We start from the raw sequence: 12,523 nt of genomic DNA, 5'->3' as shown, positions 1-12,523 counted from the left end.
TTGCGTGTGCAAATCATATTTGATGGGTGAGTCTGACTGTGCAGGCACTTAACATAAAGTGCTGTCAAACTACGACTTGTGCTTTTTTTCCAAATGGTACATCTAAGTTTGAAAACTTTCAGATGACTGCACCAAAATAACACACACAGAAAAAACAAAAAACTGTGCACCAAAGGCATGATGTCCCGTAAAAGTTCATCCCATCCCACTTCTCTTTCTAGTTGGAGTTGTGAACTCTTAATGTATTTAGGTTGATTTTGTCGCCACGCTGCGATACCTCCAGATGAATGTTTCCTTTGTTGAAGCACCTTCTGTCCTATTTTGGCAATGACACGAGCGCTCGGTAGCTACGGGGGAGACACACGACTGAGCACTCCTCCTGATTCACACAAGCATTAACACAGCACATTAGCTCAGCGGAGTTGTGGGAATGAAAGATGGGCGAACACCGCTGCCCCAGGCAAAGTGAAGACGTACACTAAAGCCAGCTGCCATCTATTATGGATAGCCAGCGCCGACCCCTGCTGTTAGTGTTACAGGGGTGACAGTACTGTCCTTGCCGAGGCGGTGACCTTCGTTGGTGGGGAGAGGGTGCTGGGCAGATTAAAAGTGGACTGGCTCACCGTGCAGTCCAGGCGTACCCCTGATGTTCTGCCCAGATGGCAACCACGCACACTCACATGAGCACACGCACACACAGACGAGTAAACACACACTCTGCTGCATCCTGGGAGGGCAGATGTGGGGTACGAACATAGCCGCTCCTCAGGGTGCTCAGCCTTCAGAGTCTATACGCTACATCTACATTTTTTTCCCTTCGCACACACACACACACACACATTTACAGAGCAACACACACACCCAGCATGTAGTCCTCAGAGGTCTAACCAACCCTCACCTCCTCCACTCTGCGTCTGAGTGTTTCTCCATCACTTAATTCTGGCTGTATGTATGTGAATCATCCATCACTCACTCAATCAGTCCATTGAATTTCATTTAGTGCGGTGTTACACAGGGCATGTGATTGATTCACTGGTACCTTTTCACTGAAGCTTGAATGACACACAATGCTGGTTTGTGTAGAGGCTCACACACACACAAGCACACACGCACACACACACATATGTACATATCGCTTGCTTATATGCTACTGCACTGGGTTTCCTCTGCCAGGGGGGGAGAGTTGGTGGCCATGCTGCCAACGAAGACCCCTTTGAGATTTCCTCAAGGTCGCCATGTCCAGCTGGCTGTGCCAACATCTGTTCAGAATGGCCTCAAGACTGGCATGAGAGAGGCCTGTCTACGCTGCTTGACCTTGGCTCGGCGGCCGCGGTTTTGGGAAAAAAATGACTGTTACAGCAGACAGACTACAGCGTGGATGATGCATACATGTGGTGTAGTGCACCTTCTTAAATATAAATGTGTCGTCAGACTGTAACCCAGATACGCTCTCTATACTAATTAAATGCATAGGCTAACATTTAAAGCGACTTCACGCAGTATACCATCTATGTGCTTCGCTGTAATCAACAAAAGCAGCAACATCACCATCGCGGTGATAAAAATAGATCATAGCAAGGCTAAAAAACGTGTTCACATTGTTGCAGCTACACAAGTTTATGCACAATCCCAGTTAGGGTTCGTGTTTGTTACTGTGTTACTCACAGTGTTAATGTGGACATCTATTTTGTTTTCATTTTAGTCGAATAAGTATCCCTCACACTCTGTCAGCTGCAGATAACCTTATGACACAAGGAGATTACTTTTGATTGGATCACTTCCAAACTCATCCCGCCTTTCTCCACAACTTCATTCGTTCTGGTTGGATCTTGTCTCTCCAAAACATTTTCATCTGCTTTTTATTCACTGACTAGAAGTTCAATACATTTTAGCAAAGTTTTGGTCCTCTTATTGTCATGTTTTCATTAAAAAAAAACAACCCTAACAATCAGCAAGAAAAACAAAACAAAACAAAAAAACACAGTAAAAAAGAAATTAAAACTGGTTACTCAGTAGGTTCTTAAAACCCCATAAGAGAACAAATTTTGGCAAATATATGACAAATATATAATATATATATAATATATATATATATATGTATGTGTGTATATATATATAATATATATATGTATGTGTGTGTGTGTGTATATATATATATTTATATATATGTATATATATATATATATATATATAAAAAACACACCCAGCACGCCCCTGCGGGCGGTTTATCCTTCAAGTTCGGGTCCTCTACCAGAGGCCTGGGAGCTTGAGGGTCCTGCGCAGTATCTTAGCTGTTCCCAGGACTGCGCTCTTCTGGACAGAGATCTCCGATGTTATTCCCGGGATCTGCTGGAGCCACTCGCCTAGCTTGGGAGTCACCGCACCTAGTGCTCCGATTACCACGGGGACCACTGTTACCTTCACCCTCCACATCCTCTCGAGCTCTTCTCTGAGCCCTTGGTATTTCTCCAGCTTCTCGTGTTCCTTCTTCCTGATATTGCTGTCATTCGGAACCGCTACATCGATCACTACGGCCGTCTTCTTCTGTTTGTCTACCACCACTATGTCCGGTTGGTTAGCCACCACCATTTTGTCTGTCTGTATCTGGAAGTCCCACAGTGGTCTCAGTGGAACCTCCAGATCGCAAGTTCGATTCCTGCCTGGGGCGTCTGTATCCAGTAAGGATCCTAAGGCTAGACCCCCTATGCTAAGCAAGCCTACTGCAGACATGAGCGAGACAGATAAATATGAAAGCATGCCGGCTCGGACGTCGCCCGGATCAACAAGGTCCGCGTCAGGTGTTGAGGAACCAGGGCACCCTGACGAAAAGTGGGCTACTGGAACAAGAAGGCATCGGTGGGCAAGAGACGAAAACAGGGCGTTGTTGGAATGCTACTACGCAAGTAACCCCGGCGGAAGGGGCTACATGAATAGGATGAGGGACCTATGGATATATATATATATCTATATCTATATATATATATATATCTATATATCTATATATATATACATATATGTGAACTACCCAATGCGTCCAGGACAGGACGGTTTCATGGGTCCTCGGCAATAATCTCACCAGCTCAGACTGGAAAAACTAAGAAAAGAAACCAAAAGGCAGATACAGACACACACACATTTACACACACACAGTCCTTATAAAAAAAATTGATCAAAGTCCAAACTTAAGGTTGCTGATTTCATGTGACGGATGTGCAGTTTATATTAAAGCTACTTTCAGCTGCTCACTCCTTCACACAGAGGTCACCACAGAATGCAGCTCCAAATGTTTGAATTGGCAGATTTTTGTGTCAAATGCACGTCCTGATACAACATGAAAGGGATTTGCATCTCCTGCTGGCATCTTGCATTCGTTCGGCAAATATACAAACCACTACACTATGGAGCCACTATGTGTAAAACAACACTGACAACCTAATTAATAGCAGAGTGAAGCCAAATTGGACAAAATATCTTGAACGACATTAGCTTAGTTATGTCTATTATATTTTTTAATGCTTGCTTTTAAAACATATTTTATTAGTCTAGATTTTTTTTGCACCTCTGTTTGCCCAGTGTGCTATTTAAAAAAATACTTGACTTTAGTTGGTACTGGTGTATTATCTGTTTCCTAATATGTGACAAAAAGTTGTGAGATATATTGATGACACAGTTTACACACCAAGCATCTGCAAAAAGACTTAACACTGTAAAATATCTGACTCATCTTAAACTGTTTTCACCCATGAATCAGGTCAGAGACATTTTTCACAGTTGTCCTTTTTGCAGATGTGTAGAGAAGGCAGCACATAAACCCACTCAGCAGCAGTAAATGCACTGCATTTCTGTAAACCAGGATAACATATGGCTATAATGCCCGATCCAAATGACCTGATATATATATATATTTTCACATGCACCTCTGCTAGTCCTAGAAAAGTTGCAGTGTTGCAGTGCATGCTTGAACATGGCTTGGACACAGATGTAATCTAATGAATGTGAATGAAACCGCTTTCCCCTGGTTGCACAAATCTGATCTAAAAAGTCCAACGTCAATCAAACTACAAATCATGTAGCATGTTACTATAAATGTAAAAAATCAAGTGCAGCTCCAACTACGGGAAAATATAAAACATCAAAATAAACACAAAAAAAAGAACAGTCACAAAAATACTGCTCTTTAAAGCAACACTGATCAGTTTTATAACAAAGAACTGGAAAAAAAACTGTGCAAATGTACACCCAACTCAGCCGCTCCCTTTGTAACAGATTTCAGCTCATTGTTTACCTGTTCCATCCACATATTTAATTTCTGGGGCATTTTTGGTAAATGGCCTTTATTTGTATAGTGCTTTACCGTCCCTAGGGACCCCAAAGTGCTTTACACATCCACCCATTCACACACACATTCACACACTGGTGATGGCAAGCTACATTGTAGCCACAGCTACCCTGGGGCACACTGACAGAGGCGAGGCTGCCGGACACTGGCGTGACCGGGCCCTCTGATCACCACCAGTAGGCAACGGGTGAAGTGTCTTGCCCAAGGACACAATGACCGAGATTGTCCAAGCCGGGGCTCGAACCAGCAACCTTCCGATTACAGGGCGAACTCCCAACTCCTGAGCCACAATCGCTTTCATCGCTTTCATGTTGCCATTTCTGGAAACAGAAGTAAGCTGTGTTCAGTTAAATGTGAAGGTCTGCACCATAAAATCAGTGAACATCTGGAGGCAAACTAGCCTCACCTATACTTCTGAATTTGGTAGAGACCAAAAAATATCAAATGAATAGAAAACAATTTGAATTAACATATTTCTCTATGATGGCTGAATGAGTAAACAAGCAAATGTTTCCTAATAGGTTGTAACTGTTCTGGGATTTATATCTCTGAAACTCATTACTGGTCCATGCAGCCATAAAAGTGGTTAATTTGTCAAATAGTTTAGTGCATGTAAGATTCAGACCACTGACTGACCTCAAATTTTTTTACCAATACCCAGTTGGATGTCTTCTATGAAAGGCGAGTCTTTTTTTTTGTTTTTTTTTTAGCACTGAAACTGGCAACCAAGTAAAATCTGGCATTAGTTCAAAAAATAAGATCGATGCACATTTCAATATCTGGTAGCCTTCCTAGTTGACGCATTTGTGACTCAACTACAGCACAACAAAGTCCACTTCTTGATCAAATATGAATCTGAGGCTAAAAAGGAATTGACTTTCCCATCCAAGAAGAGCTATCCAATTTTTTGTTTTTCATGAGATGAGGAAAGCTGACATGAAAATATAAAAACAAACTATTACTAAAATCAGTTCAATACAAATATATTTTATTTATATATGAGCATTTACAACAACAGGTGGCTTTGATTTTAAAGTAAAGACCCTGAAATATTAGAGAGAAAAACCCCAGCAAACACAGGACCCCGTTTAAACACTTGGCAAAACTGGGAGGGGAAAATTCCCTTTTAACAGGAAGAAAACCTCCAACAGAGCCAGGCTCAGAGAGGGGCAGCCATCTACTGTGACCAGCTGGGGGTGAGGGGAAAACAGAAGAGAAAAAAAGGTGAGTATACAGGACAAAGATAAATTATGGAAAAGAGAAGACCTAATGCAATCACATGCAGTAGTGGAATCTAAACACATGTGGAGTGTAAAGATGGAAGTGGAGAAGAAGTGTTCAGTGTGTCCTGGGAAGTCCCTGTGCAGCCTGAGCCTAAAGCAGCATAACTAAGCGATGGCTGAGGGTCACCTGATCCAGCCCTCAGTATAAGCTTTATCAAAACCGACATTTTTAAGCCTAACCTTTAAAGTAGAAAGGGTGTCTGTCTCTTGAATCAAAACTGGGAGGTTGGGAGCCCTGACAGCCAAAGGCTCTGCCTCCCATTCTACTTTCGGAAACTCAAGGTCTCTAAGATATGATGCTCATCCTGATTATTAAATACTTTGTATGTGAGGGCAAGAATTTTAAATTCACTTATAGATTTCACAGGAAGCCAGTGAAGAGAAGCCAAAATAGTTGAAATATGATCTCTCTGTCTAGTCCCTGTCAATACTCTCACTGCAGTGTTTTGGATCAAATGAAGATTTTTTTCAGGGAGCACAATTTTATAATAGTGAATTGTAATAGTCCAGCCTAAAAGCTTGTTTTTCAGCATCACTCTGAGAAAAGTGCAGAAAACAGGGATGAATATATTTGCATTGAGTTAACATGGTTTGATGACAATTCATAGCTTTGAATTAAGATCGCAGCCATTATGAAGCCATTCTGTCTTAATCTAAGAAAATACACAGTGCTCTTCTGGAATCAACCATATATTTCAGAAAAATATTGCAGAGAAACGACTGACCACTACCAACACTTTTCTTGCTTTAATTCTTCATGGAGGTTGTTCTCTGCCAGTAAGCCTATCGATTTTTCTATCAAATACAAAAACAGGCATAGTGGAGAGGCCACAGAGGTCAGTGTGAATTAGAGCAGAGGTGTGTGTGTGTGTGTGTGTTTGTGCGTGGATGTGTGTGTATGAGGGCGTCCCCTCCTCTTCCCCCTACATCCCCGTTGTCACTCCCCAGAGGCCTCTCTGTTAAATTGGCTGACAGATAATAAGATCATACACGAGAGTACAGACACAGAGAATTTGTCCCACAGTCCAAGAGTCCTGCTTCTGGTAAAGCTCTTGGTCTGGTTCACAAACCCTGAGCAGAAGTATTTGTGGTGATGGGTGAACCTGTTTCACAAATATTTAATGTTAATGGACTCCAGTCCACCCATTGCTTCATTTTTCATGACCTTTCCACATCATTTGACCTTGTGCATATTTATGGGATCATAACATTGACTCAACAAATCACTCTAAAAGTAATTGATGAGGAATCCTTGCTTTACACACAGCATACATGCACTGGATACTTTGTTAGGTACACCATCCTGGTACCAGGTTGGACCCCCTTTTAATTAAAAAGGCGCTGCAAACATTTCTCAGAGAAAACCCCAACAATACTATGACCCCCTATGACCAAGCGCTTTGTTGACTGTTTGGTGACAGTGGGAAGGAAAAACTCCCTTTCAACAGGAAGAAACCTGCAGCAGAGCCAGGTTCAGGGAGGAACGACCATCTGCTGCGACCGGTTGGGGGGGTCACCATCTTGGTTTAAAGAAAACCAGATGTGACAAGGAGGGGTAGGTCTAACTGTGAAACTACATCCTCAATGGCTACCAACCAATCAATTACAAGTTATTAGCCAATGAGCATACCACAGATAAACTTTCATCTTTTAAAATTTCAAGCATATTAAATTTAACGATTTAAAAATAGACTTTGGTATGATCCGAAATTAGTGACTGAGCCCATATACTCAGCAGGAAAGTATTTACAAAAGGTCAAGGCAGCAGGACAGAAAGCCTTTTCCCCATAGACCTTAAGTCTTCTTTCAACCATGACTATCGCCATCTGGTGGCTTTCAGATCAAATGCAGGTTTACAGGGCTTCAACATTAGTTTCATTTTTGCAGCCCAGAAACTATGACCATGCTTTATACTGTCTATGCCTGTCGCATTTAAATAATCTTCTACTGTTAATAACAGGCCCAAAGTATGCAAAAAAAATATCTGCAACACAAACATCCCAACACCACCAGCAGCCTTAACTGTTGATACAAGGCAGGATGAATCCATGCTTTCAAGATGTTACACCAAATTTGAACCCTAAGAGATGAATGCTGCAGCAGACCAACTTATTTTCAATATTCTATTGTCTAAATTTGTTGAGCCTGTGTGAACTGTAGCCTCAGTTTCCTGTTCTTAGTTGATGGGGTTAGAACCTAGTGTGGTCTTCAGCTGCTGTAGCCCACGTGCTTCAATATGTTGTGCATTCAGAGATGCTCTTCTGCATACTTTGGTTGTTGTCATTCTCCTCTGACCTCTGAGGCACTTTCACCCAAAGAACTGCAACTCACTGGATATTTCTTTACTGGACCATTCTGTGTAAAAACCCTAGAGATGGTAGTGTGTGAAAATGTCATCATGAAATACTATCACCAGCACCTCTGGCAACAACAAACCTCCCACATTCAAAGTCACTTAAATCACCCTTCCTACCAATTTTGATGCTTTGTCTGAACATCAGCAGGTTGTCCTGTCTGATGCTGGCATGTAGTTGGCCGATTAGATATTTGTGTTAACAAGTGCATGAGCAGGTGTACCTAATAAAGTTACCAGTAATGTTTTCTCACAAGCAGCCTGGTTTCTTTCTCAGAAACACCATTCATTCACACATTCAGGGACAATAATAGGCATACTATAACTTTGCCAGCTGCTGAGATCAGAAGGCTTAGAAGCACCATTTATTTTTCTCAGTCTGTGGATCGTGTGTTAAAATGCCATTTTCTAAAAAAGCCAACTGACTATAAATTGCCTTTTCAAAAGCTCCAATATTATAGCTCTTCTTGCACAACTGCTTGTGGTCTAACTATTTATACTGCAGTACCTTTTCCCCCATTATCTCTTAATCTCTTTGCTAAAATCCCAAATGGGCCAATTTTATTCAACAACTATCTGCTTTACATTTATCTATAGTCATCATATTGAGATATTCAGCTCTCCTTTTTTTCCCACAACACCCCTCAATACATCCCCACAGCGTGTCCTCGGGCCTTCTGCCCCAAGGGCTCATGGGATACGAATATTCCCTGGGGCTGCTGTTTTCACAGCCTGTGAGAGAAGCACTCGAGAGAGAACAGGAGTGAGGCGGCAGCAGCGTTTCTCTGTTTGCTTGATGTCACTATAATGGAAATATGCATAAGTGAGAAAAAGCATAGTGGGCCTTTGGGGCCCAAAAAGTACAAATATTTTAATAACAAACACTTTCACTGTTTGCCTCCTGTAACGGCACCTGGGTACTATTTCACATTGAATGCAGTCAGTCGCTGCTGGATTGTGTATGCATAAAGATATAGATGTTTTCTTCTTCTTCTTCTTCTTTTTTACTGGAAGTGATTTTCATGCTGTGGAAAGTTTTTGCTGGTGAGATGTCCTTTGGAGAACTGTCATTAATCAAAAGTCAAAGTCACCTCAGATCTCACATTAGAAAAGACCAGTTTAGCTACAGCTGAAATTGCAGCTGACCCCTCTTGCCCTGAGCACTTATTCAAAATCAGCAACACGGCCATAGGGGGCTAAAACAACTAAATTGAGTGAGGTTGCAAGAAGCTAGTAAGAGTACTGAGGGAAAATACCCAATAAAGCACTGCCAACTAGCACTCTCGGGGGTTTCTTTGAGCTTTCTAGTGTCCTCATGGGTGACTTATAGCTTTTTATATGATTTAAATGTAAATGACAAGGGGGTTATACAGCAATGAACAATGCAAAAAAAAAAGAAAAAAGAATGTTCCTGCCAAAACAATAACCTCTGTCCAGCTCAAACACCTGCTCGTGTGATTAAAAACAGACATGGAAAGTATTGAACATACAGAAGGTGGAAACCTTCAAAAGCTGGGTGAGGTGAGGTTGATAAAAGTGGACCAATTAACCAAAAACAGCAACCAGTCCTGAAATCTGGTTGCTTGCCACCGATGAGTGTAAAAAAACAACGCTAAACTATTTGTGTTTTATTAAACAAGACTTTCAGGTTTTGCTTAAATTTGACTAGAATTTCTGTTTTTCCTCCTTCTCAGACGCCAAAAAAAGAACATTTCCAGATAACTAAAAGCACTCATATTAGTGCACATTTGTGTCTGCGTTTTGTGCATTTCAAACGGGGAAAAAGACAAGAAAACACAGTAAAAAGGAGTGGCTGAACAAGTTAGGTTCCCTCCTTGGATTTTCATAATGAGCTGTCAGTCATTTCTCACTGCCCAACAACTTTCATCTGCCCTGATTCTTTCCAACCTCCCTCATTTATCAATCCTTTCTCTCTTCTGCGACGCTCTCCTCCGACGCCCAGTGTCGTTTATCACGTCCGGTGGAATAGAGTTTCTCCAGCTGTCAATTTAGGAAATGGAGTGACGAGTGAGACCCCAGGGACCCCTCACTAATCTCGGGCTGCAATGTTACACAAAATGATATACAGTACGTCTCCAGCAGCCGGTTACCCTTGCATCCACTGAAAAACACCCGGACATCAATAACCCGTGCTCCCCGAAAATTCATCCCGTTAGAAAACAAGTGCAAATAAAATCAAATATTGTGTCAACGAGTTCACGTGTAGCTGCGTTGTTACAGCTGGTATTTATTCTGAAGCTTAACCCAACCCATACGGAAAAGAAATAGTAAAAACTTATATGTGATTACTCATGAAAGTGGCCACTTTCATGAGTAAATCATATAAGGCTTACATGATTTACTCATGAAAGTGGCCATTTTCGCATTACTTTCATACATTGTTTTAGTAAGTATCCAAAACATACAAGTTTCATTATATAATTTTTCAAGGGATCTTATATCTGTTTTCACACTTATATGCTTTTCATACAAGTTTCACACAAGACAGATACAAACTTTATAAGATTTATATATATCTTTTCCATATGGGAAAGGCTACCCTGCTTTAGCCGACTGCTCTTTCACCTTGATGGCATTTAATAAAATGCTTCGTGTGCCATGGTTTTAGCGGTCAGTGCTGCTGTTGCTGTCAGAGCCAGTGAGGGATGCCGGTGCTACACTGTTACGCGTCTCATGGGGGACGGGTATCACACTCTGCCACATGACAGACGTGGTGGATGAGTGGTGAGCGAGACCTCTGCTCGTCACTCTGCTGACCGGTTAAGACGGCAGCTGGGAGTTTGCTACGTGTGCTACCTCGCCTGCAAACACATAAACACCTCAAATCCACTGACACCAGCAACCTAGTCTTGTTATTTTGGAAAATTTGAGGTGATGAACTGTATCTTTAGGGCCAGTTACTGTTACTGCACATCAAAGACCAGAGTTTGTCTTCATGTTTTAAATTTTCTAGTCTGAAATAAATGCATAACCACTGCATAAAGCAGTAGCAGTTGGACAGCAGGGTGAGGTTTGAGTGCAACAGAATGGTAACAGTATAGCACTTACTCCACTGGCTGGCCACTTGTAATCACCCTTGTGGTTTAAAAGGTCGAGAGGTCAGAGGTTATGAGAGATAAGGACCCCGAGGGAGCGTCATAAAACACTTGCGACACTTCAGCCCTCGTTTGTCAAGCTAGAGCTCGATACTGCTCATTCATCTTGTTTAGGAAAGTCTTTTCCTTCAATAGACGTCTTACATCATAATCCTGCAACGCGCCCACAGTCTACACTCTCTAAGGCCAGTTTTCATTTTATTTTTAGTATTATGGCTAAATTTAAATGTACAGAAGATTTATTTCGAATAGTTCTTCCTCTGCGTCTCTTGCAGTGAGATACGCTTGGTGCTTTCAAGGGAACACACTTCCTTAGATTGGGCAGTAACAGCGACTGCTCCCCCTTGTTCACATCTGCATTGTGTTTTTTTTTTTCTTTTTAAAGTTTGCCAGCAGAGAAAGGCACAATCAAACGTCGCACACAAACCAAATGCGATTCCCTTACATTAGGCAACTATGTAATCACATTTCCCATGTTGTCCCTTACCTTGAACGCTACATCCTGTTGAAACTGGAGCCAGGATGCAGACGCTGCATCAGGAGGGTCACAGTGCAGCCCGGTGCAGGCCTCCCTCTGTTAGCTCTGCATACAGAGACACTCGCTCCCGCTGAGACATCTCATTTAGTGCATCTGCAAACAACATTACAGGTGGAAACACTTTAGGAGATGTCTTGCAAACATTAATCCAATTTGTGTCCAAACCCATTTCGAATGTGTGTTCGGCTGCACTCATGAAATGAGAGGGATGCAGCCACGATCAGATGGATGCAACACAAACATTTCCAAGGACTTCAGTGGACACACAAAGGATATGTCATCACTATGAGGCTCTGCATTCAGCGAAAGGGAAGGAAACTGATGTTTTAAATTGCTGAGAGGCTGGGCTAATAATTTGTATACATGGAAGCTAAATGTGGGGTCAAATTTAAAAGCCTCTAGTAAGATTTCAACAAAAGAAGACAAAAATTATGTTTATTAACTTAAAAAGTCTCTTTTATGTTCTACAAGATCGTAATAGAGGAAGAAACCGGAATAGTACAAAGCGTGTAAACACAGCATGAGCAGAAATCTTAAAATTAAATATTTACAGCAGCAGGTGGTGACAGTTGGGAGTCATATCACGCCTTTTAAAAATATTGGGATTCTTGCTCCTGATTAAGTAGTTTCACATGGCTTCCAAGTGATTTTGAAACAGCAGTGATCTGCTTTAAATCAGCAACCAGGTCATATTTGTTTCCATTTCAGTTCACGTAGGATGGATATTAAAAATATCAATGTTTAGTGATACAAGATGTTTACAAAAAATAAAACCAAAAGAAGAACTATTTGGGATCATTGGACAAAAACACGCATAACCATCAGCAGACAGAGGTTTCATAAATACATGATTAAGAATTTTTAACAAAAGAAGAAATATTCAGTGCTTTGTGA

Source organism: Simochromis diagramma, unplaced genomic scaffold (genome assembly GCF_900408965.1).
Source record: "Simochromis diagramma unplaced genomic scaffold, fSimDia1.1 OVJJ01000802.1, whole genome shotgun sequence".
Lineage (NCBI taxonomy): Eukaryota > Metazoa > Chordata > Actinopteri > Cichliformes > Cichlidae > Simochromis > Simochromis diagramma.
Note: the sequence above shows the minus strand (reverse complement) of the source record.